The following is a 25,655-nucleotide window of genomic DNA, read 5'->3' as shown; positions in this document are numbered from 1 at the left end:
AGTTGATTATTATTCTGCTAGAACAAAGATAGTTTGGACAGCTAGATTGGCGCTGTTAAAAACAAAACAAAAATCTGCAGCGGAGAAATGAAGAATAGCTTTTGCTAGGTCAGCTTCTGTGCATCGCCTCAGCTGCTTGCCTTGGGGAAAGTAGCTGGCTCTGTTGATCTTGCCGTCTTTGTTCCTTGACTTTGGAGAAGAGCACTGGGATGAAACTGTGGACATTCACTTCAAGGAAGTTTCACTTTTCAATCTGGTGTCTGTGCAACAGGTCCTTTCTGAACTCTCATTTACTTCTGATCTTCAGTAGTAGAGTGCCTTTTAATTCCCAGCAGCCAAATTAGGCATGTAAATTCTTGGGGGGTGCAGGGCAGCGGAGGTGAAATTAATTCCTTGAGTTGCTTTAAAAAGGAAGAGCATGCATGCAAGGACGTGTTTCCAAGCATCTTCCATCTACTGCTTAGCATCTGGATCATAAAAATAATTTGAGTCTGGTGACCTAACAGCTCAGTTCCATTTAGGCTCAAATCAGTTTCTCGCAGCCAACTCCTCTGTCTGGAGGCTTGTGACAGAGTGCTGGGCGAACTGCAGCTGGACCAGCACTCTGATCACTGGATCAACAATTAAATTGCCCCAGAATAAACCTGAGAGTCGGACCTGTGCCTAACTGAAAGATTGGGATGGGCTGAGGAGAGCCCCAATGGTTAATTAGAGCATTAGCCCTAAAAGTAGAAAAAACATAGGAAGGAAGTGCTCGGTGGGGAAGGAAGAGAGAGATAAGACAGGATGGGATGAGATAGGCAGGCTTTTGAGAGCCAGAGCCAGATGAGAGATCTTAGGGGGGAAAATAGCCAAGGAGAGGGGAGACAGAAGGTGAGTGAGCTAAGGACTATATGCTTGTAAATAGAGAGCTGCCCACGTTTATAAAGGTGTGGGGGAGAACACTACATAAATTGCACAAGGAGTTTCACCAGAAGAAAGTCTCAGATGAGACAATGCCCTGTCCCTAAGGCATGTGATTAAGTGCCTTGCTGACCTGGGGTCCTAATTTGTAATGTTTAAATAAAAGATGCTGATTTCCACAACTTGTGGACATCACACTTTTTGATACACTGCTACCTAGTGGTAAGAATAGCAAAGTATCAGAGGAGCAACTAACAAGATGTGCCTTTGATGGCTAAGAACAGTTCTCACATATAAAACCAGAACAGGCTTCCGGTCCTATGTTCTATAGTCACAACAGCCACGCCCCCTCCCCCCCAGATTGTGAACCAATTTTCCTACCAGAGTGCCCTGAAAGGAGCGCAATCATGGCCATATATAGCTCATGATTCCCTCTGCCAACAGATGTCTGCATCTCTATGAATTGCTGCCAGTCTTTTAAGTTCTCACACTGGGCCATTTGAGTTACTGAGTTCCTTACTGGCACAGCATGATTTGCCTTGTATAATTCTTATCAGACATTAACAGCTGGTAACTTTTTCAGAATGTCTCTAGTTACCCAATGGAGAAAGATAATGTCTTCAACCAGCCTTTCACATTGCACAAATCTAACATGATGGTACAGTCATTATTACTTTTATCTGATCTAGTGTCATGGGAACAGAGTTCTGGACACATTATCAATAGCGTATTTAAAAATGGCTAACATATCTGATAAATAACTTCTTCCCCTCACCCACCCTACAGTTTTATGGGGAAGGAAAGCAGATTGATAGAATATGACTAATGCAGAAACCATGGACTCTCAAATTGTAGTGTAGGTAAAAAACACAAACTGGCTTTCTTTCTTTCCTGATTTATCATATTTATTCAAGTTGTATTTTCACTGGGTTAGTTAAACAATTATCCTTGTAGTTGAATGTTTTTCCAAGATTATACAACAGAGCCTGTGGACACTCTGGATTGATCCAGCCTGGATCAAAAGTGCCTCCTACAGTTGAATAATCCTCCCCCTGCAACTTGGACATCACAGAATTTCACTAAACCACAGTCAAACCTCAACCCAGACCCCAAGAGCCAAGCAGAAACCAGTGTTACCATACTGTAATGGGGCACCCACCTCTCACAAGCACCCCCTCTGGTTGGGTGTGTCTGCATTCTTTCAGTAAGTAGTCCCAGCCCTGGTATGGGGCCATATCCCCAGGGCTTAGTCCCTGCAGCCAGCCAGGAGCTCCCTCAATGCTCCCCTGGTCCCTGCTAGCAAACTCTTTGGCTCAGTCCTAGCAGCCAGCCAGGAGCCTCTCACGCTCGTGCCCTCCCTCTGTCTACCACCGCCAGCAGACTTAGCTGTCCGTGGTCCTGCTGCTCTTCCACCCAGGCATACAGTCCTTTCATCTCCAGCTCCAAGCAGCAACTAACCACTGCTCTGTTCTGCAGCTCCTTTTTATAAAGCCCACCTGGCCCCTGATTGGCTGTTCCAGCAGCCCCTCTGATTGGTTTCTTCCTCATAACCACTCTACGCTGCTTGGAGGACCTCTCTACTGCTCGTTTTCTGGGATAGGTGTAGCAGAACCCTGAGGCCCCCAGCAGGGAGCCCTTTGGGCCTCGTTCACCCCATCATACATACCAGTGTAAAACTGGAGTAATACAGGTGTGAATAAAGCCCCAAATAATGATGCATATCATGAAGAGTTACCACAGCCCCAGGGGGTTGTATGTGAATAGGCGGGAGAGGCCCTATCTGTCAGTTAGGGCTCATCAAACTGTGTGTTTTAAGCATCTTGGACTGCATTTTTTAAAAAAACTCTTCCTCTTTGTAGTTTTCTAGTTATATTTCTTCACAAAGCCCAGAGGGAATCACTGCAAACCTGCAGTGCCAAGAATGGACAAAACTCTTCTAGTAAAAGAAGAACAGCCCTGAAAATTCAACTCTGATAGGAATTGAAAATGTTTGGTTCACTTCTGCTTTCCTTCTCCCCTTCATGTTCACTCACTTTCTAGTTCCAATCTGGCCCGAAGGACAAAGTGGTGAAATTACCATAAGAAAGTCTGTGTGGAATGAAAATCCCATGACACAGACTATCCTTGCAGAATGTCCAGCTTATTTTTTTCAGAGTAGCAGCCGTGTTAGTCTGTATCCACAAAAAGAACAGGAGTACTTGTGGCACCTTAGAGACTAACAAATTTATTAGAGCATAAGCTTTCGTGGGCTACAGCCCACTTCTTCGGATGCATAACAGCTTATTTTTGCAGGCTACAGAGGTTTGGATAAGCATCCATATTTGGAGTGCTTATCCAAACTGAACCTGTAAAACTGCATATTCTGAAGACAACCCCCAAGCACTGCATTTATCTTGACAAAAACAGTCCATGCAGTATTCTGTTGACATTTCCCCATTTGATTAACGACTAAGTAATCTCCACTGCTTGTGGAAAATTTGAGTTTTGATGAAAAAGTTTCATAAAAAAATCAGTTTGATTGAAAAAACAAAGAAACCTGAAAATTTTCTACACACATTTCCATTTTTTGTTGTTGCCGGTTTTTGCAACCAGCTGGTTGAAATTTCTCAGTTTTTCAGAAATGTCATCAACCGTTCAAAACATTTTGAAAAACCAGTAAAAAGATTTAAAAACATGTCACAGAAAATGTTACTCCTTTTCTGGACAACTCTACCTCTAACTGAATAGAACTGCTGACCCGTCTACTCCAGTGCACTGGCGTGCCAGAGATACAAGCACCAAGGTGATCCTCAGGCCCTTCCACTGAGCCAGCGGAAATAAGACATGTGAGTGGATGTAATACACTGGCTTAGCACAGGAAGGTCATGTCTCCCTCTAGTGGCTGACCCTAATGTGGATAAAAGCCTGCTACTTAATCACAACTAAAGGAGCTTTTATTCATAGATTCATAGATTCTAGGACTGGAAGGGACCTCGAGAGGTCATCGAGTCCAGTCCCCTGCCCTCATGGCAGGACCAAATACTGTCTAGACCATCCCTGATAGACATTTATCTAACCTACTCGTAAATATCTCCAGAGATGGAGATTCCACAACCTCCCTAGGCAATTTATTCCAGTGTTTAACCACCCTGACAGTTAGGAACTTTTTCCTAATGTCCAACCTAAACCTCCCTTGCTGCAGTTTAAGCCCATTGCTTCTTGTTCTATCCTTAGAGGCTAAGGTGAACAAGTTTTCTCCCTCCTCCTTATGACACCCTTTTAGATACCTGAAAACTCTCTAAACTCAAGTGGTTATGGCCTGTACCCCCCCCCCACCCCCAACCTCCCAGACATATACTGATGGCCAGGATGGATGTAGTATGTTGATACTGACACCAAGGAGGTGGAGTACTGCTGTTTTAGTTATTCATCTAGCAGCAAATCCTGTCCCTACCCTCCGTTGCTGTAGAAGGCCCTGGACTGATGTAGTCACACTGCCTAGATAAGAAGGCTTGAGTTAAGGAGGCTGTGAGGTGCCTCCTTCTGAGTATGTCTACACTGGAATAACAGACCTGTGGCACAGCTGCGGCTGGCCCACATCAATTGACTCGGGATTGCGGGGCTAAAAATTGCTGTGTAGCTGCTCAGGCTCAGGCTCAGGCCCTGGTACCCCATGAGTGGGGAGGGTTTCAGAGCCCTGGCTCCAGCCCGAGCCTGAATATCTACACAGCAATTTTACGGATCCGCAGCCCAAGTCCCGTGAGCCAGAGGCAGCAGACCAGGGCCAGCTGCAGGTGTATAATTGCTGTGTAAACGTGCCCACTGTGTCCCCAAGGGAGCAGTTGACACAGCGCGGTGGGCTCGGGGCAGGTCAAGGTGGAACTGGTGAAATAACTGCTTTGCAAACACACCAGCCATTGTACAGGAACGCCAGGGGCACTGAAGCCTCAGGGCTGCAATAGCAACCACAGAACAGTCTATTACCACCCCATAACCAATGGTAGGAGGGGTAAGCTTGGAGGGTGCCTTCTTCACCTTAGGTTCTTACAGAACACTCCTGTGTGAAACGCCACGTGCTCAGGCCTGGTCTGGGTGGGTAGGAGGCAGGCAAGAGGAGGGAGTAGGAATGATTAGGCTTTTATCCTCTGTTGATTTTGTTTATGTCCCATCCCTGGTTTTACAATTCATTTGTGTAATTTCTTTGTTCTTTTCTCCTCCATGCTAATTTGTCATTTTATTCTCGGTGGCAGTGGCTTCATGACACAATTAAAGCAGACAGATCAACATTCCCAACCTGCCTGCGTTACACTCACCCCGTTAATGGCCCTTTTTTTTTTTTTTTTTTAAGATTTGTATTTAATTACTATAGAGAGCAGTGATGTCTCTTTGGAAGGCTATCGGAATGTTCTCTCGCATCTGCTGAATTGTTTATTGATCTCCTAACGACTCCTGCCTTCCTGGTAATTTCTGATGTTTTATGTTATATGTTTGTCCCATAAACAAAATAATTATGAAAAGAAAAAAAAGTACAGGTGTGTTGATCCTTTTTACTGGAAATTTACAAATAGCCGGCTGACTGTATGTTCCGATATAGTTAGCAGAGAAGGACTAGGTAAAATCTACTAAACATATAGAAAATATCATAAGAACATAAGAATGGCCCTATTGGGTCAGACCAAAGGTCCATCTAGCCCAGTATCTGGTCTTCAGACAGTGGTCAGTGCCAGGTGCCCCAGAGGGAATGAACAGAACAGGTAATCGTCAAATGATCCATCCCCTCTCGCTCATTCCCAGCTTCTGGCAAACGGAACAGTTTGAATTTACGTTTTCCTGCTCTCAGGATTCTATGGGTCTGTCTTGATTGTGAACTGAGCAATTGCCACTGGTATATGCACCATTTGCAGGTATTATGTGGCAGGTCTTGGAAGTTAAAACCAATTCTTCCTCCATGCTACTCAAAATTCTAGCTGGACTAGAATTCACCTAGGCACCCAAATGAACACCCCCATATAGCAATTGCTGTCAAACTGTGACTGTTATTAATATGAGGAAGCTGAAGTATGGGCATTAGGAATAACTACACAGTACCCCCACCATGTCCTCCCCACTATAAATAAGCATCTCTGAAGCAGATGCACCAATACAGCTTCCCAACAGAAATCTAGTTCTTTAAGAGAAACCACCTTGAAGAGAGTCACATTCACGCAAATGAGTCGGATCAACCGGCTCAGAGCTACTTTGAGTCCCAAGCATACAGCATCTGGATGGCACTGTCCTGTGAGACTTTATTCTTTGGCTCTGCAAAGCATCCAACGAGCAAACAGTAAAATGCAGAAATGTTGCAACTTGGAACCTGCGGACACTTCCAAGATCGTGTGCAATTGAACCTGGAGACAGTCTGGGGCTGAGGCTGGTATTCTACTCCCAGCAACTGTGGTAAAGAAAAACAAACTAGTCTTGTTCCTATTATTGTGAGTGTTACTAGCAGCCCTGTGTGCTCAGGCATGGTGATTTGACCCTGAGGGAGAGAGAAAGAAGGCCTCACGTGAGCTCTAACTGCACACAGCGCCGCTTGGCGTGAACTGACCTACCCTCTTCGTCCACTGAAGGAGACAGAATAGCAGACGGAATTAAAGCAAGGGTCTGTAATGTTGAAAAGGGCCCTGAATGGAGCTTGGAAATATATTTATTTTAAAGTTGCTGTGCGTATGTCTCTTGCTTTCCCATCTGACCTTTCCTCTGTTCAGGCACTCATAGTACTGCACTAAGGGCTGGTCTACACTGGGGGGGGGGGGGGGGGAAATCGATCCAAGATACGCAACTTCAGTCGAAGTATCTTGGATCGAATTACCTGGGGTCCACACGGCACGGGATCAACGGCCACGGCTCCCCCGTCGACTGCGCTACCGCCGCTCGCGCTGGTGGAGTTCCGGAGTCGACAGTGAGCGCGTTCGGGGATCGATATAGCGCGTCTTAACGAGACGCACTATATTGATCCCGGATAAATCGATTGCTACCCGCCGATACGGCAGGTAGTGAAGACGTACCCTTAGATTACAACAGGACGTGCTCCACCTCGAGCACCACCCGAGACCCATTGTCTCTGTGGGGTTATCTTCAAGGGAAGGAACCAAGGGCTTGGGGGCTCAGAGCCATATCCACACTCCCATCCCAGTGACAGTATCATTGGACAGCCTACTGCTAAAGCTGTAGCTCCGATCATAACACAGACCCCAGCCAATCCACCAGGACATGTGTATTTTTAAGTACAAAAACAATAACTCACCTGAACCAACCCCTACTCCTCCAGAAAAGCCACTTACACAAGTCTTGCCCTTCTCTCGCAGCAAGGAAGAGAACAGCCTGATGAAACCACTTAAAAGGGAGGGGCTTGTTGTCAGGATCCTGGGCAAAGGTAGGCAGGACTAGTGGCAGGAGCTTGGGAGCCAGGAACCAAAGCCAGGGGTCAGAGTCAAGCTAAGGATCAAAGCCAGAGTTGGGGTCAGGAGTCAAGCCATGGTTCAGAGACGGAGCCAGGAATCAGGTCAATACCAGGTAGCAGGGTCAGTGTTGGGGTTCCAGGGGTCAACTGGGAGTCAGAATCCAAGTCAGAGCTGAGGTCAATACAGAGTTCAGAAACAGGGCAGTCATGGTAACTAGCTATAGATCCACATGGTTGCCTGAATGTTTCCTGGTACGTCCCATGGGCTTATGTAGGACCAAGGAGCCAATCACGGATTGCTAAGACAACTGTCAGTCAGATCACTAGAGGCAGGACTTCCTGTGGTGTGCAACCTCGGCAAAATTGTGGCTCTCAGGGGGCAGCTGTGGTATAGCTTCCCCTAGGTGGCAGCATGGGGCAGTTGTTTGCCTGGTAGCCCTGCAGGCCCAGATTCATCCTGCTGACCTTCAAACTTGTTCTATCAGCATCTCCCTTTTAAAGTGACTTAGGAGGTTCCCAGATCATCAGTCTGTCACCTTTCTCTAGCTCTCAGCAGAACAGTACCAATGTCCTCATATTGATCCACTGGTGTGCCTCACACCTAGGGCTTGCATCCAGGTTCTGCCTCCAGGCTGAGAATGCCAACAAGAACTCCAATTGATGGTGATATAATAGGCATGGGATCAAGGCCACCGCACAGCTGTCAGATGGTAATCACCAAGTGGGTCTGGATTCCAACCAATGACCTTAGGGGGGAGGCTATGAATCGCTCTTACAGAGAGATGTAAAGTGAGCACTTTCCATCCTTCCTCTACCCTGTAAAGGGGCTTTCTGGGGTTGTTCTCATACCCAGCTTCAGCGTACACCTTAACTAGGCCACGTTGCTGTACCAGTCCGATAAGATCGAATAGGGTAAAGTGCATAGGTCTGGGTAAATCCGGCTCCAGGTTAAAAAGCGAAGAAGCAAAGAGGATGATTTTGTATTCAAAGTCCGAGGAAACAGCCAAAGGCCTTGATCCTGTAAGCAACATACACATGTAGTTATTTACCCACATGAGTAGGCTCACTGAGCTTAATGGGACTGTTCGCATATTAAAGTTACTTGCGTGTGTAAATGTTTGCAGGATCGGAGCCAAAGTGAGCAGCTGTAGAGGATGGATAAATCATATTTATTCATTCTGTATGTGTTTAGATGTAAATAATATTCACTTATACTGGACTCTAGGCTCCCTAACACATAATAGTACAATAACATCCTAGCGGCATAACAATTATCATTCAGTCAGGAATTCAGCTAGCCAGCCACCTTCAAAACCTCCTGTCCACCCCTTCCTCATCAATTGTTTTCTATCTCCACTGAAGGTAGGACAAGAAGCAATGGGCTTAATCGGGAGCAAGGGAGATTTAGGGAAAATATTAGTAAAACCTTTCTAACTATACGGGTAGTTAGGCTCTGGAATAGGTTTCCAAGGAGGGCTGTGGAATCCCCATTACTGGAGGTTTTTACGAACAGGTTAGACAACACCTGTCAGGGATGGTCTAGGTTTACTAGGTCCTGCCTCAGCATAGGGGGCTGGACCTGATGACTTCAAGGTCCTTTCCAGCCCTACATTTCTATGACTCTATGATCACTGTGGCAGGCATACCCTCGGCCCTCTCCAAAAGCCCTCTCAAACTGGTGTCTTGTGCAGCATGCCCAGGTGGTTACCAAATCTGGGCTACTTGGACCATTAGCTGCTCCCTCTCTTTTGATGCAAGAGGGATCCAACGCAAGCATCTCCGCTTACTGCAGCTGTGGCTGGATAGCCCAAAGAGACCGGCAATCCCTCAGGTGGGCCAGTCTAGGCCATTTAGGGTTTTATAGGTCAGAGCCAACATAACAGATGTCTCTATCTGTCTAATCCTAGAAAGAAAGGAAGGAGGAGGGCCATGGAAGAAAATGGCAAGGAGAGAAACCTGGAAAGAAAGCAATACAGATTAATAAAAATGAGCAAGCCTGATGTTTTCATCTGGCCAAGAATGCTGTGACACTGGAAAAGGGGCACATTTGGGGCTGTCTTGCAAACTAGAAATTGCGGGGGGAGAGGGGTGTCTTTAATTTTCTCTCTCAATCTATAGTCCTTCTACAGCTCCCATAACTGCAGTATCTGAGTGCCTCACAATCTTTGATTCATAACCGTTGTACAGATGGGGAACTGGGACACAGAGACACTAAGTAGCTTGTCTGAGATCACACAGGAAGTCTATGGCAAGGCAGGGAATTAAACCCACTCTCCGGAGCGCCAAGCTAGACTTTAGCACCTATTGAACTATGTTGCTGCCCACTGGGCCCCCACCCTTCCTCCCAGCACTGAGAGTAGTCCAGTCTGGGTCTCATTTTTTTTTCCAAACCTCCCAACGTTCTACAGTGAGGGGAGACGTCTGATAAACAATTTCCGTTTGCCCTATTTCTGCTGCCAATATGAGCTTTTCTTAATGACGTACTCTGTAAAGTTACCATGGTGTAAAAAACCCAAACAAATAAATATAGGTTTGTATGGCCCTCTCTCACTCCACCAAGTTACTTGTTCCCTTTACATCTCACCTCCAGAGCTTCCCTTTCTCTTTGGCTCATGTTTCATTCTCCCTGCAAAGCCTCTTTGACACTTTTTACATGAAGGATGCTATATAAAAAATACATTGCATTGTACCATGAAGGGATTGGAGAGCCAGCTACTTTCTATTCATTTCCAATTCACACATACATACCAGGAAGGTGAGTTAAGGTTTTGTCTGGATGGTTCAGAAGGCCCTTAAAAATTAATGAGCCTCTCTCTAGAGCAAGGCTCAGGTGTGTAGCCATCTCTGTGGGCTTCAGCTGGCTAGCATTGTTTCGATATTTCATTCGTTTTTTCTCCCATGTTTTGCCTCCAAAGGTCCTTTTTGTTCTCAAAAATCGCTGACTCACCTGCCTTCCACTGCTCAATGAGCTGTTCACCTGAATCAGAATTGCTGGCCATCTGGAAATCTGTTTGAATAAGGAACCCAGGTTGGATTTCTGAATGACAGCCCTGATTCCCGCCCTGCTCTCCAATGAGGCAGAAAAAGGCCATCAGGGAGACAAGTGAGAAAGGTGGTTATCTGCATTAGTGCTGGGCTGTGATGATCACTTCTGAAGAGCGCACCTGAACGCAGCAGCCTCAGCCCAAAGGAGGCAGACTTTCTTTGATAGTCAGCAGATGCCATCCTGTGTACAAGCTTTGGCTACCCTGTTTCAGCTCCTGGATGACAGCTGCAGCTATCCAAGGGCTGAGCGTGCCGCAGCTGTTTGCACATCGATATCCCTACAGTCATGGTGAATAATGCACTGGTAAAATGCACAAGGTTGCATCGCTTGAACACTGAAATCCCTGCAGCTGGAATAGGGAGTGCTTGAGGCAACTCTCACCCAAGCAAATCCTTTGACATCCCATGAGGTAAGTCTTTGAACGACTGCTGAGGCGCTTTGTTTTCTGCAGCCTGATGACCACTCTTCCGTGAACGCTCCAAATTTGCTACAGTGAAACCCTTCCATTAGAAATCTCTCCCTGCCACAGCTGAGCCTTCACACACACACACACACACAGATAAAAATAACTGGGGGGAAATTTGATTGTGAGGATAGAAAAGAGAAAAGTTAAACTCTCCTAATAAGGTTCATTTCTTCTTTCCTGCTATGCATTTTGCTGTGGCCCAAACCCTCCCACAGGCGGATGGGAAAGTTTTGGCCCTTCCATTCAAGAATTGCTTTTGAACCAAAGTAACCTTGATCAAGTTTATGTGGAGAAAATGGTTTTGTCTTCCCCCCTCCCAGGCCATGGATAAAGAGAATGGAATGGAGAACCCAGCCTGGGATTACCAACTGCAAGGAAGTACAGCAGCAAGACCAGTGCCTAATTTAACATCATTATTGATTGCACAAGATAAAACCACTTCAACCATTCTCCATCATCACCACTGGGAAATTAAGTCGTCCATCCTGTGGTCTTATTTTGGCCCTCTAAGCAAAATATAACGGTAAGAACAAAAACAAACAAAGATAAAGCACACAGGATTCCAGTATTTGCTGATGCTGAGACAATACTGCCTTTTACATGGAGGATGCTAATTTCTAAGGCCTGATTCAGCAAAACAGTTAAGCATGTTTAAGTGCTAGTTACATCAGGGACTAACAATGCTTGCTATTGCCTCTGCCATCACTTTTCTGGACACAATGGTTTTGGAAATGGCATTTTCATGTTGTGGGAATGTTGTTTTGGGTGAATTCCTTCTGAAGGTGTCAATCCAGGGTAGCCCAGCAAGGCAGAACAGCTAGCAAAAGCGAGAGCAGAGCAAGGCAGAAAGCAATTTCAGGAATTACACCTTCCCCCCCCCCCCCCTCTAGCTGGCGGGTGCTGTCTCTCACATACATTATAAGACTTGACTGAGCCGTGCTTGAGATATAACTTGCAGATTGTCAGATGTGTGTCTAATAGGCCCCACAGCCATTCCTAAAGCATGTAAAAACAGCTGCTTGTTACATTAAAATCTGTATCCAGATAACGTTTGCTGTCAGATTCAGATAAACCAGTGCTGACTATTGTACCTCCAATTCTCCTTCCCTTTTTATTCCTCAGGAGACTGGGATCATGCAGCCTTGGCCCAAACATTCCTGCTTAACACAGTCTGCTAAAACGGAGCTACAATATTTAGACTTTGTTTCTCGAATTCTCACACTCTCTCAATCCTTGTCACTGTAATGTTTTTTTCCATGTGTTTTTCTCTCCTTTTGTATGCAGTACACTTCAGCCTAGTGCCCTCTCCTTGACTTTACTTGCCTGGAACAAAACTCCGTCTCAGTCAGGAAAGTAACAGGGAAAGTATGGAGAATGTCACCAGTGCTGCTATCCTTTCTTCTCCCTCCAGCTGCACAAAATTCAGGCTATCATTCAAAGCTCAGTTGTGATCCTCCTAATGTGCCTGTGTAACACCGACCCCCTGGGTGGGTTATCAGCAGTGGGGCTCAAACCTTGGACCTCTGGATCTTGATGTAGGAGCCTCTGCTGCTTGAACTAAAATGTGTGCTTCACGAAGTCAGAGTTGTAGCAGCCTCATCAATGTCAAGTTGGCCTGGCCACCACTGGAGGGAGACAGGGCACACCCTGGCGTGGGCATGGCTTACTGCTGCACAGGGTACTGCCTCATTCATCTGCATGGGCTATGTGCATTGCTGATCCATTCAAAGGTGGGGGAAGAGCACACGGGTGGGAGGGGGAATGGGCAGGCCAAGGTGGAGCCGTGGCTGTGGCCACAGCGGCTGGGTCAGCACAGAGCGAAAAGAAATGTGTGCCAGGGAAAGGATTGGCATAGCTAATTTCCACCATGAACCGAGGGCGAATCAGGGACTGATTTGTGCGTTAGTTACACGTTGCCTCTTGCACAGGGCAGATTCCCAAGCTGGCCTTTGGATGCAAGGTGTTGTTGCTACCGCCATGTCCCCCGATCCACTGCAGATCTGCGTGAGATGGTGCATTTCTTTTGCCTGGCAAAATGTCATGAAGTAAAGTGTCTTTTTAGCATACACCACATACCCATGGGAAAATGGGTCTGAAACCACAGCGACACCCCAAAACTAATGCAGCAAAACATACTTTGTGCAGTAAGAATCGGGAAAAAATGTGCAGTGACTTTTTGAAAAAGTATCAGAGGGGTAGCCATGTTAGTCTGGGTCTGTAAAAGCAGCAAAGGAGTCCTGTGGCACCTTATAGACTAACAGACGTATAGGAGCATGAGCTTTCGTGGGTGAATACATCCGACGAAGTGGGTATTCACCCACGAAAGCCTATGCTCCAATACATCTGTTAGTCTATAAGGTGCCACAGGACTCTTTGCTGCTTTTGAAAAAGGTGCACTGCTCCCTCTGCTGGGTGCCTTTTGCTGCCAGTGCTCTCCTGCCGCCGCCTGCCAAGCTCAGGCTGGGCAATGCTGGCAGCCGAATTAAGCAACAGAGCCAGGCCAAGGAGGAGCAAGAGGAAGGAAGCTGTAGTTGCTGGAGAACAGATTAGAGCACAGCCCTTATCTACCATTGCTCTTTTCCCTTTCACTCACCACCACCGACTAGTTAGTTGTCCAAGCAGAGGGCGAATGGATGAAAGGGAGATGCATAGGGTAGCCATATTTCCAGAATGAAATCACAGGACATAATACCATTTTATCCAAAGGAGAGTTACAGACTTCCCTTCATATTCGTACGAGGACGGAGGAAGGAAGGGGCTCTGTTCCCAAACTCTCCAGCTGTCAGGAGATCCACCAGAGGCTCAGAGAATCTGGGTGGAGTTCCTTCATGCCCACACCCCATGTGGCTGTTGCTATCAGATTGGCAACCATGCTACCCAGGCTGTCTTAACCCCTGGATGGCTGCTTCCTTGCTTGGGAGTGAATGATTCATGTCCCTCCTAGCCTCGCCCTCCTATTGTGCTCAACCTCAGGGACCCTTGGGGTCCATGTGAAAAGCAGTGGCATGAAGGCAGATAATCCCCCCCCCTTTACAGTTGGTAGGGGAATATCAGGCACAGAAGGTGCCCTCTGCATGCATGGTCTGGCCCTATAGGTCTCTGTGTTATCAGTTCATAGTCTGAAAAAATAAAGGAGTCACAGTGGATAAAACCTGTTCATGCACCCGTTCTCTCTTCCACCTTCACCACTGCTGAATGACCAAGAGGAGCTGTGGGAAGAGAAAACACAATGTCCAGGCACTGGTACAGGATGATGGAGATGGAAACTACCAGGGCATTAAAGCGAGAATGCCCCAGAACCTGACTCTGATGCCGTAGGGTGATGCTGGGGGAAGGAAAGATTGCTGTGTACTCTAAAAGGAGGAATAATAAATGAGATGCAATATTAAAGCTGTAAATAATTCCTCAGCTGCATCTCTCTGCCCCTTCCTACGCTCAGTTGTACAGCGGGGAGCTCCTCTACAGCACTGCGGTACACACACACTTTCTCTTTCCGAGACCAGCTGCTACTACTTTGATTTGTTTAAAAAAAATAAAATAAAATTGAATCCCCTGGTAGGGTGCTATTGAGTGAGCAGAATCCTGCTCAGGGCATTTGCTGTGTTTTGGCAGGAGACCCAATATACTGAAAACAAAAGGTGATGCTGTTTTTTGGGACAAAGGAGTGGTAGAGACTGAACCCATCCAAATACATTTTAACGGGACAGGCCAGGGGAAGTAGGGGCAATTGGAGGGTGTGAATTTCACCCTCTGGTGTATAGGGGCCTGTAACGAGTCCAGGGACTCACCCCAACGGCGCCTCCTGCTGGTCGTCCAGGGAATTAGCTCTCCAGCCTCTGGAGCACCCTCTGCAGGTCGGTGATCCACCTGTCCTCTCCTTCTCAGCTCCCGTGTCCCTCCCAGGACCCCGGTGTCCCTTGCTGTGGGTGCTGCCCCCTGGCAGTACCCACACGCTAGGTCTCCTCTCCCAGGGGAACCCCCACCTTGCCTCAGCACTAGGCCACTGCCAGTCACCAACTAGCCCCCACGCCCTGGGGCAGACTGCAGTATAGGCCACTCATCACTGGCAAGGGGGGTTTGGACCTGCTGCCTTGGCCTAGCCCTGGGCTGCCCTCTGCAACCCCCAGTACCCCTTGGCCTTCTGCTAGGCCGCAGCCTGGGGCTATCCAGGCTGGAGCTCCCCAGCTCCTCAACCTGTCCCCAGCCCTGCTCCACTCAGGTACGCTATCCCTAGATTGCTGCAGCCAGGCCCTTCTCTCTCTGCACTCAGAGAGAGACTCCCGAGCTTCTGGCTGCCCTGGCCTTTATAGGGCCAGCTGAGTCTGTTTGGGGCATGGCCCCAGCTGCAGCCACTTCCCCCAATCAGCTCAGCCTAAAAGCTGCTTTCTCCAGCCACAGCCCCCTCTGGACCGGAGCGGGGTTACCACCCCGCTACAGGGCGCAAGGGAGGATAACAAATAATAGTAATAGGGAACATCCTTATTCAGGGCCTAATCCCATTCCCTGATTTAGGCCCAAACCAAGCTTAGCCCAGGAGGGTCCTGCATCAGGTAGGAGGAAAAAAATCTATTCCATACCAACCCATTACTGATCGTTACCCAGCGTCAGCTTTGTACCTCTTAGTGAGGTGTCTGGGTGTCCCAGGGAATGGGTGGCATATCTCCCTCGCGGTGTCTTTACTGGCCCCATCCTGACCAGGGCCGGTGCCACCATTAAGGCAAACTAGGCGGTTGCCTAGGGCGCCAAGATTTGGGGGTGCCAAAAAGCGGTGCCCCCAATTTTTTTTTAATACACACAGCGTTCCTGGGCTGGGCTGCCGTCGGTGCGCTGACACGTGCAGCTCATACTCCCTCTCCCAGCGCAGCGGCCGCTCCACTTCTCTCGCCTCCCAGGCTTGCGGCGCCAAACAGCTGTTTGGCACCGCAAGCCTGGGAGAGGAGGAGAATTAGAGCGGGGGCGGCATGCTCGGGGAGGAGGCGGAGCAGAGGTGAGTTGGGGTGGGGAGTTGCCTAAAGTCTCAGAACACAGAAGACATAAAAAAAAAAAAAAGTTTTATTTTTAAATCTCAGAATTTTTAAGCCGATCTCAGCCTGCCAGCTGCATGCAAACCCAGCAAAGAGGCTATTCAGTGCATTCCAGCTCAAAAACCAAGAGGCCAAATGCCAGCTCAACATCAGCTGGCTTGGGATGAAACTTACTCTCCACCGCACACTCTCCTTTCAAGCCCACATTGAGAAAACTAAAACCAAGGTTATCATATGAAACAGCCTTCTCAGCAAGCTGATTACATCAAAGTGGGGTTGTGCAGTGGTGGCACGATCCCCTCACGCAAGGAAGCTAGATCCTGTACTTAACACTGTGTGTCACTATACTTCCAGCTGCCTTAAGCCTACCCCCGTCAACAGCCTCTACATCCTTACAGGTATTGTGCCTCTTGCTATTAGCCAGGAAGTTGCTAGTAGAGTCAAGTGCACAGTGCAATGCATAGATCCAAGACATCCATTTAATATCTCTGACGCTCAATGGACTGAGATCATGACAGTCAATAAGGACAAATGCAAAGTACTCCACTTAGGAACAATCAGTGGCACACATACAAAATGGGACGTGACTGCCTAGGAAGGAGTACTGCAGAAAGGGATCTGGGGATCATAGTGGACCACAAGCTAAATATGAGTCAGTGTAACACTGTTGCAAAAAAAGCGAACATCATTCTGGGATGTATTAGCAGGAGTGTTGCAAGTAAGACACAAGAAGTAATTCTTCCCCTCTACTCTGCGCTGATTAGGCCTCAGCTGGAGTATTGTGTCCAGTTCTGGGCACCACATTTCAAGAAAGAAGTGGACAAATTGGAGAAAGTCCAGAGAAGAGCAACAAAACGATTAAAGGTTTAGAAAACATGAGCTATGAGGGAAGTTTGAAAATATTTTGTTTGTTTAGTCTGGAAAAGAGAAGACTGAGAGGGAACATGATAACAGTTTTCAAGTATATAAAAGGTTGTTACAAGGAAGAGGGAGAAGAATTGTTCTTTATCTCTGAGGATAAGGCAAGAAGCAATGGGCTTTAATTGCAGCAAAGGCGGTTTAGGTTGGACGTTAGGAAAAACTTCCTAAGTGTCAGAGTGGTTAAGCACTGGAATAAATTGCCTAGCGAGGTTGTGGAATCTCCATCACTGGAGATTGTTAAGAGCAGGTTAGACAAACACCTGTCAGGGATGGTCTAGATAATGCTTAGTCCTGTCATGAGTGCAGGGGACTGGACTAGATGACCTTTTGAGGTCCCTTCCAGTCCTATGATTCTGTGACAAAGTGTTTCTTTCCACTATTAAACCCCTCGCATTGTCACCCAAAGAGACCAGGGTTCAATGATAGCAAACAAGAGTAAAAAATGGCCCTCTAGCCTGTGCGCTCCAGCTCCCACCAAGCAAGCACCTACCACCAGGTGCAGATCAGCCCCGTACTATATGGCGTTGCCTTAATCGACTCCACACAGAAGTTGGCCAGTCTAGAGATGCGATGATCAAGCAGGGCTACATCATTGGCCCCCCAATACCTGTGGCTGCATAGAGAGCCTCAAAATATGAAGCATCTATCTATGATGCCAGCTGACTGGAACAGCATTCCCGCTCAGTGACCTGGCGGAGTGCAATGACCAGGCAACCGCGTGTGCACAGATGTGGTGGGACGCAGTATGAGGACACGACAAGACGATGCCAGTCTTGTGATTGTTGATCGGTTGGGTTGGCAAAGCCGGAAAAGCATAGGATAAAGCTTATTTTGGGGGGGCATCCTGATGTTTTATTCATGGTACAAATACCTCCATTGGCATCACAGTGTCAGTTCCTTTGCATGAAGACATCCCTTCTGTCTGTTCAAATGCTTGCGTGGGACAGTTTTGCTGGCGTGATGACCGCAGGGTGCAGTCCACTTGCCTTTTGTCAGCTCTGTCAATGTGAAGGTATTAATCTCTAAGCAGGCGCGGTGCTCCTAGTGCCACACCTGCCCCAGTCAGCATGGTGGTGACTTGGAAAGGGATCTTCTTCTCCCTGCTTCCTAAACAAAAGCAGAGGGTTGAAACTGAACTGCTTTCCTCTGAACAGTTGCTATACGATAACGACTTGCATTTACACAGTGCCTTTCCTCCGGAAGCATCTCCAAGGACTTTGGAAATGACTGAGGCAGTGCTCGGGGAATGCAGACTTTGCAGGGCCTCTGGAATAGGAGGTCTCTGGACTTTGTCACCTATTGTTCTCTCAAGGCTCAGCCCTGACCAGCACTTACATGTGTAGCAAATATTGTATGTCACATGACTGTCAAGTAGCATGCCATCTGGGAGGCTGGGGAGTTCTTGTTGTTCCCAGAATGAGTATTTGCAGCTCCTTGAGGTTCTGAAAATGCATTTGTCACTGTTGAATTTCCAAACACTAATCCTGGGCTGGAGACAGAGTCATGGAATTGTTGTAAGTTGTGTGCATTTAAGATTGAATCCTGCAGTGCTAGCTTGGGCCAAACTCCCACTGAGCTAAATCAGAGTTTTTCCTAAATAGGGATTGCAGGACGTGGCCATAAATATATGTAATGTAGTAGATCAATTAAAATTCATAAATATGGACACAACATTATTTTGATCTTTCTAAAGAAGATAGATAGATATGTATAGGGATAGGGGGAGAAGGAAGCTGTCTATTAACCAGTCAACCAGTGTGAACAGTTAGCCAGCTACTTCCTGAGGCCAGTAGTTGAGTCAGCTCAGCGACACTCCAGCTATTATTTCTATTACACTTCACAGAGATGGGGGGGATTTTTATTCACACTGATTTCTTTTAACCTGTGTCTGCGGGAGAGGATTTATTCCCTTTCTGCCCTTCTAAATTCCTGATATTACTATTAAAGTAGCACCCAAGTGTGCTAAGTGCTGTACAGACATAAAGTAAGACAAAGTGCCTGCCCCAAAGACATTCCGACAATAAAGATGAAAAATAGATGCAGGTTGATGGAAAGGGATACAACATACAAGTCAAGTGGTAGGAGTAATGTTGACAGCTGTTCCATTTTGGTTTTACATATATGAATTAGATTCAGCCGTTGGCAGGATCAAATCCCAGAAAGGGATACATGTGAGCAGATCCTGAGGTTCACACTAGTGCATGGACCACTTTTCCAGGACTGAAGTCTTGCATTTGTATTTATTCATTTATAATCCCTTGCCTATTTACTAATTTTACCTTATCCTTTAACCCTTACCTGGTATTACTCATTTGTTCTACCTCAAGTGTTATTTTATTTAATGTTTTTTTTTTAAATCCTAACCTACCTTCAGTCTTTACACACTGTATATTGTCATTTTCGCTTTTCCATGTTTCATCCTACTGGAGTAAAGCCAACAGCCTAAAACCCATGCTTAGCCTTGATGCAGGCAAGGGAAAAGACACTTCCCTTGCCCCAGGGTTAGCCAAACATTTACAAAAGCTTCATAGTGTTGGCTTATCCCTGCTCCTCACTGTAGAGGATTCTACAATATTTTTGTATGAAAGCAAATATAGCAGAATGTTTGTGCCCTGAATACAACTCTGAAGGTACACCCATTCTGTCAGCTAATAAGGAGTCCCTGTTATTTCACAGTAATTGAGATCTTTGAGATCCTTGGTGAAACATGTGATATAAATGCAAAGCTTTTTATAAATGCTAGTTCATCCATTTGGCCTCATAATTGCAGCTGGGTGAAATTTACTGGCTGAAACTCTATTTTGGCCAAAAAAAAAAAAAAAAAAAAAATGCAGATTTGGTGACATCAAAACATTCTGTGAATTCATGGCACAAACTGTTTCAGCTACAATGAAAAAAGCTAAAACAAGAATTCAGACAAATCCAGAATGTTTCATTTTTAATATGAAATACTCCATTTTTTGGTGTGAAATAACCTTTTGTTTCAAGACGTCCTTTATTTTAATTAAAAAAAAAGCAGCTATTTTCACCTGGTCCGAATCAAAACTACACATTTAGATTTGGTCAGAATGAAACATTTCATTCAACCCAGAAGCTGCCTAGCGTAGAGGAGGAGTGTGCCCACTGCTACACTGCTTTAGGAGTGCTTCTTACCGCCTTGAACCTGGTGCTGATGTGAAGTTGGGCAGGGACCGAGCCCCATCCCCTTTGGAGTCCCAATGGGCAGTAGTCCCAGCAATTTTGTGTGCGCCCTCCCCTCCCCCCCACAGATCATGCAAATCAGCAGGTGTGGGGCGAGGCAGCTCTTTGACCCCCTCCATCCACTGACCTCCCATGTAATGGCCAGTATCAATGTTGTAGGGTGACCAGATGTCCCGTTCTTAAAGGGACAGTCCCGTTTTTGGGGACTTTTTCTTATATAGGTGCCTATTACCCCCCCCCATTTCCCCCCCAGTTGCTATCTGGTAACCCTACAATGTTTTTCAGAGAGATATGGGTAAAACTGGGCTTGAGCCAACCCCAAACATTCAAAATTCATATCTAAGTCCCCCCACCACCAAAAAAGGCAGGAGATTGTCTTAAAAATCATGAGGTTTTTAAATAAATAGATGTTGTGATCTTTTTATTTGCTTTCTGCCTTTTGAACCTTTTGGGTTCACATTTCCTTTATAACCCTGTGCTAGTAACTTCCTTTTTTAAAGTCGAGATTCTCACCCAATCACATGACCCCAGAAGCTGAGGCTTTAAGAGAAAACAGCAAATATCATGAGACTTGGCAACATTGCAGCAGCCAATCACTGAAGGGCCAGCCCTGCCCGAAATACACTTTGTACCTGAATTAGTCCCCTGTTCCATGAACAATACCATTCCATGCCAATTCTAACCTTGGGTTCAACAGGGTTGCTCACAGAATGAGCTGCTACTCAGCATGGGTAGTGGCAAAATCAACCCATTTCATACTTAATTGTTTGGTTCTTAGAAGTTACTTTTAATAACCAGATCAGAGACTGCTTCAGAGGGATTAGAATGAGCATTTAGAAGTCAGGGATGCTATTCCAAAGCAAAATAATGCAATATTTCTCGCAAGTCGAATTGTAGCTCTATATGTTACCACATAGGGAATAAAAACTTGAGACTTAAAGGAAAAGCAGACTACTCTGCAATATTTAAAAGATCCTAATCACATCTCATTACAAAGGGCAGTAATTCACAACATGGTTGATAAGTATCTGAAATATACTAAAATGAAAGAAAAGATCAGTGACCCTTTGCAGCTAGGTTGCTCCTTCTATCCAAGGATCTTAAAGTGCTTTGCAGGCATCATTGTATATTGCTGCCAGACCTCTTAGGGAGGTCCATATGATCGTGTCTATTTCACAGGTAGGGGAACCAGGCACAGGGATGTCAAACCTGGACTTTTTTGGCCACAAAAATCACTATTGCCATTAATGTTAGTTTAGCTCTATTAGGAGTAGCAACGGAGGGGAGTCTAGAACAGGCAGGGCTCCAGGAAGCCAATTTTATCCCAAGCACCATGTTATAGCCCTGCATAGAGCAGGCCTATAGGATGCTTATTAGTTGTATTAGAGGCCACAATCCTGACATCAGGGTCGCTTTGCACTATGCGCTGTGCATACACACAGGGAGAGACAGTCCTGTAGATAAGTCGGATATTGGGTGGGAGGAGAAAGAGACACAGAGATGAAGTGACTTGCTCAAGGTCCCACAAGTCAGAGGCAGAGCTGCAAATACTACTCCGGTTTTGAATTCACTCTGCCAGGTCTCCGGACTCCCATTCCTGAGACTTAACCACCAGACCAGCCTTCTTCCCCAGTAATAAATAATCTCATCATTATAGTTAGCAGCTTTCGGTTACACTGTTATCTTGACAGTCACCTGAGACAGATGAAAGTCCCAGTTCCTCATTCTTTATAGATGCAGTGCTCCCATTGGTGGCAATTGGAGTTTTACCTGCATTGGGAATATAGGGTCACATCGTAGGACTGATAAGGATCGAATTCCTGTTAGAAACCACTAGGAAACAGTTTGAAAATGGCTTGTGGCCAAATTCTTTTAAAAGCTTTTGATTCATTTAGCTGCAGTCAGTCATTCAAAGACACCGAGAACGAAAACGGCCTGAAAAAGCCTCTTTGAAACTCTGCGATTTCCGTCACTTTCTAACGGGGCCAGAGATATCTTCGAACGAATGTCTCATGGGACAGCCTCCTATTGCACTGTGCAATGCTGTATACTTAAAATAGCAGCTCGCTCTCAACCAGACACCAGCCCCACTCACGGCACTGAGCTATGAAACCAGCGACAGGTATCTGCGATACTGTTTAGAATAATTTTTCTATCTCTACTCTGAGTCAGCAAATAAGGATTGTAATGTAAGCAGAGCTGCCTGAAATGTTGAGACTGAAAACGTCCATCAGTGACAAATGGCCTTTTATTGAAAATTAAAATTTTCACACATCCCTGAAAAAAAATGGGTTTTCAAAATTTTCTCTTACGACAAAACCAGAAAACATTCCCTCCTCCCCCCACTATCCAATTTGGTTTTCATTTTTTGTCCTTTTTAAGTGCCAAAATGGAAAAGGAAGGGCAAAAAACTGCAAACAACAACAACAATAATAATAATTAATAATACACAATAATCCATATAATCTGAGGAAGCGCCTTCCTTGCATTTTCTCATATTGGGGCCAAGAAATCGACATTCCTTCTATATCTCAATCTCTCCTTGGTCCTTTTGGCTGCACAGTCACTCCGCTCTGGGCATAGAATGTGCTTTGTGCATTGCAATTTCCCCCTCTAGTCATGGTCTCTGGATCTGGCAAGAGTCTGTCTTAGTTTTGCATAGGTCACTGCTAGGAGGATAATTTTGGGCAGGAATCTGGAGCATTCTACCTCGCTATTGTTTTTGATCTGTTCACAGAGCATGGACATCACAATGTCTTCAAGCAGATGGTCATGGCTTCCCATGGATCCTTGGTGGTGCTCTAAGTTTTGGGAGCTGGGCCCACAGTTTGTTCCACTGTGAGAGGGAACCAGGGTATATGTCCCCCAGGGAACAATCAGGAAGGAATTCTGCAACAGGAAATCTTATGGGAATTTCTTCCTCTGAGGTCCCTCCCTCAGCACCTCAAAAGGACACGCTCAGCACCTCAAAAGATCGAGCACTTGCTGCTGAACAACATTACCCGTTAAGAAGTTATTTTGAAAGCACTAGAGTTTGCATAAGTGTCTCTGGTGTTGCAATTGACTGCCCTGGACTTGGAAGGAGAGTGGACCAGTTAAAGCCTGAGTCACTCACGAGAGGATGTGAAGTGTTCCAGTGTCACATGGGTAGGAGAGTGGTTCCCCCCCCCAAAAAACCCTGTTCAGTATGGACTGAAAACTGCCCAAAGCTTCTCCATTGCTTCATTGGCCTGGATGCAGAATCACCCCAGTGCCCGTCTTCTGGCTCCATTTCTGACATGCATGGACAGGAGAAAGTAGGGAGGGGGGGGCTCACCTGTAACTGGTCCCACTACACCTCCCTGTGCCCAAGGCTGCTGTGGAAATGGCACAAAGTTGTCAGGGCTGTCTCTGCACCAGGCAGACAGCTCCCCTGGGTCAGGGGGTATTCCCCAAGGCAGGGTTATGCCTGCTTTCAGCTTGCCTTTTCACCCCAGGGTAACCCTGAGCACAGCCCTATAGAACATTATGTCACAGCAGCTCATCTGAACTTTCCACCTGGTGCTCTCTCTCTGAACGCGTCACACCAGCTTCACACCCTGCTCACGCCCTCTGACACAACAGGAAAAACAAACCCTCAAGAGAGGCAGCACAAACCGCAGTGCTCTTTCCCTGCCGCTGCTCCAAAGTGAACCGATCCCTTCAGCCTTGATACCGTGCTTGGCTCTGTAGTAATCTGGGTTGTTGACGTCGAAGCTTCTTAGGATACCCCTAACCCGTGAGAATTCTGCATTTCAACATCTGAGAGAGGAAGAAAACTCAGAAAACCTCCTGGTTCTTCACAAGACTTTGATAGCCAGAGAAAACCAGCCAATAAGACAGAGCCCCTTCTTCTCCATCATATTTCTTTTACAAAGATTTTCTCCAAAGTCTCTTCCCTCTGTCTCTCAAGCCACCCATTTCTTTAAGGCAAGTGAGCTGTTCAACACAGCACCTCATTATATGTGACTGAATTAGTGCAAATTGGGGGTCAAATCCTCAACCCTTTCATGCTCATCCTCTGAAATGATATCTGGCATTTCCGGTTGTCTCATTAACCTCTGGACAGACTCCCCTAACAGCTACAGTACAAGGCCTAATCTACGCTAGAAAATGTCTTTGTGTGCATACAATGCATTTGCTGGTATGCCAGTTCACCAGATGATATGCGCTAGAATGGCAAAAGCATTTTTTGCCAGCTACATCTACAGAAGGGCTTGTGCCGATATAAAAACCATCATTAAAAATATCACACCCCTACCTGACATTGCTGTACCAGCAAAAAGTTTTAAGTGCTGACTCTCTGATGCCAGGATCCAGATCTTTAAAGCTTTGCTTCCTTATCGCAGACCATCAGAGGTGAATTCTCAGCAATGTTTCAGGATGGAGAAACTCTCTTACACTTTTTATTCTCAGTTGTGCTTTGTCAGGCAACCAGCCTGAGGAAGCTTGAAGGAGAGAATAAGTTTGTAAAGAAAGCACTCTTTGGTAACAAAGATGTAAACCGTTGGACTCACCCCTGCGGTGCCTCCTGCTGGTTATCCTGGGAATTAGCTCAATCCAGCCTAGAGCACCCTCTGCAGGCCAGTGATCCGCCTTACTGCTACTGGCCCTCATGTCCCTCCCAGGACCCCGGTGCCCCTTTAACTGGGTCTCCCCCTCCCAGGGGAACCCCCACCCACTATCCCCACCTTGCCTCAGTATAAGGCTATTGCCAGTCTTCATCTAGCCCCACGCCCAGGGGCAGACTGCAGTATAGGCCACTCATCACTGGCAAGGGTGGGTTTGGACCTGCTGCCTTGGCCTACCCCTGGGTTGCTCTCTGCAACCCCCAGTACCCCTTGGCCTTCTACTAGGCCACAGCCTGGGGCTTTCCAGGCCAGAGCTCCCCAGCCCTGCTCCACCCAGGTACTCTAGCTCAGCTCCCTACAGCCAGGCCCTTCTCTCCCTGAGTGCAGAGAGTGACTGCTAAGTTTCTGGCTGCCCTGGCCTTTATAGGGCCAGCTGGGTCTGTTTGGGGCGTGGCCACTAGGGTTACCATATTTTGAGCCTCCAAAAGGAGGACACTCCACCGGGCCCCGGCCCTGCCCCCAGCCCCGCCCCCGCCCCTGCCCCAACTCCGCCCCTTCCCCAAAGTCCCCGCCCCAACTCCGCCCCCTCCCCTGCTTCCCGCGAACATTTGATTCGCGGGAAGCCTGAAGCAGGTAAGGAGGGTGTGGGGGGAGGAGGCGCGGCCCAGTCTGGCCCCACCGGCGTCTCCAGCCTGGGTCGGCTCGGGCTCTGGGGTGCCGGCCCCGGGCCAGCCCCCGGCCGAGCACCCCCGGCCCGCCCAGCACTGCCGGTCCCCGGCCCCCGGGCCCCCGGCCGAGCACCCCCGGCCCGCCCAGCACTGCCGGTCCCCGGCCCGGCCCCCGGCTGAGCACCCCCGGCCCGCCCAGCACTGCCGGTCCCCGGCCCGGCCCCCGGCTCAGCACCCCCCGGCCCCCGGCTCGGCACCGCCGGCCCGGCCCCCGGCCCCCGGCTCGGCACCACACCGCCGGCCCGGTCCCCAGCTCGGTACCGCCGGCCCGGCCCCCGGCCCGGCACCGCACCGCCGGCCTGGTCCCTGGCTCGGCACCGCCGGCCCCCGGCTCGGCACCGCCGGCCCCGCATGTC

This window comes from Emys orbicularis, chromosome 8 (assembly GCF_028017835.1).
Source record: "Emys orbicularis isolate rEmyOrb1 chromosome 8, rEmyOrb1.hap1, whole genome shotgun sequence".
In the NCBI taxonomy this organism is placed as follows: Eukaryota; Metazoa; Chordata; order Testudines; family Emydidae; genus Emys; species Emys orbicularis.
This window is presented reverse-complemented; position numbering follows the sequence as displayed.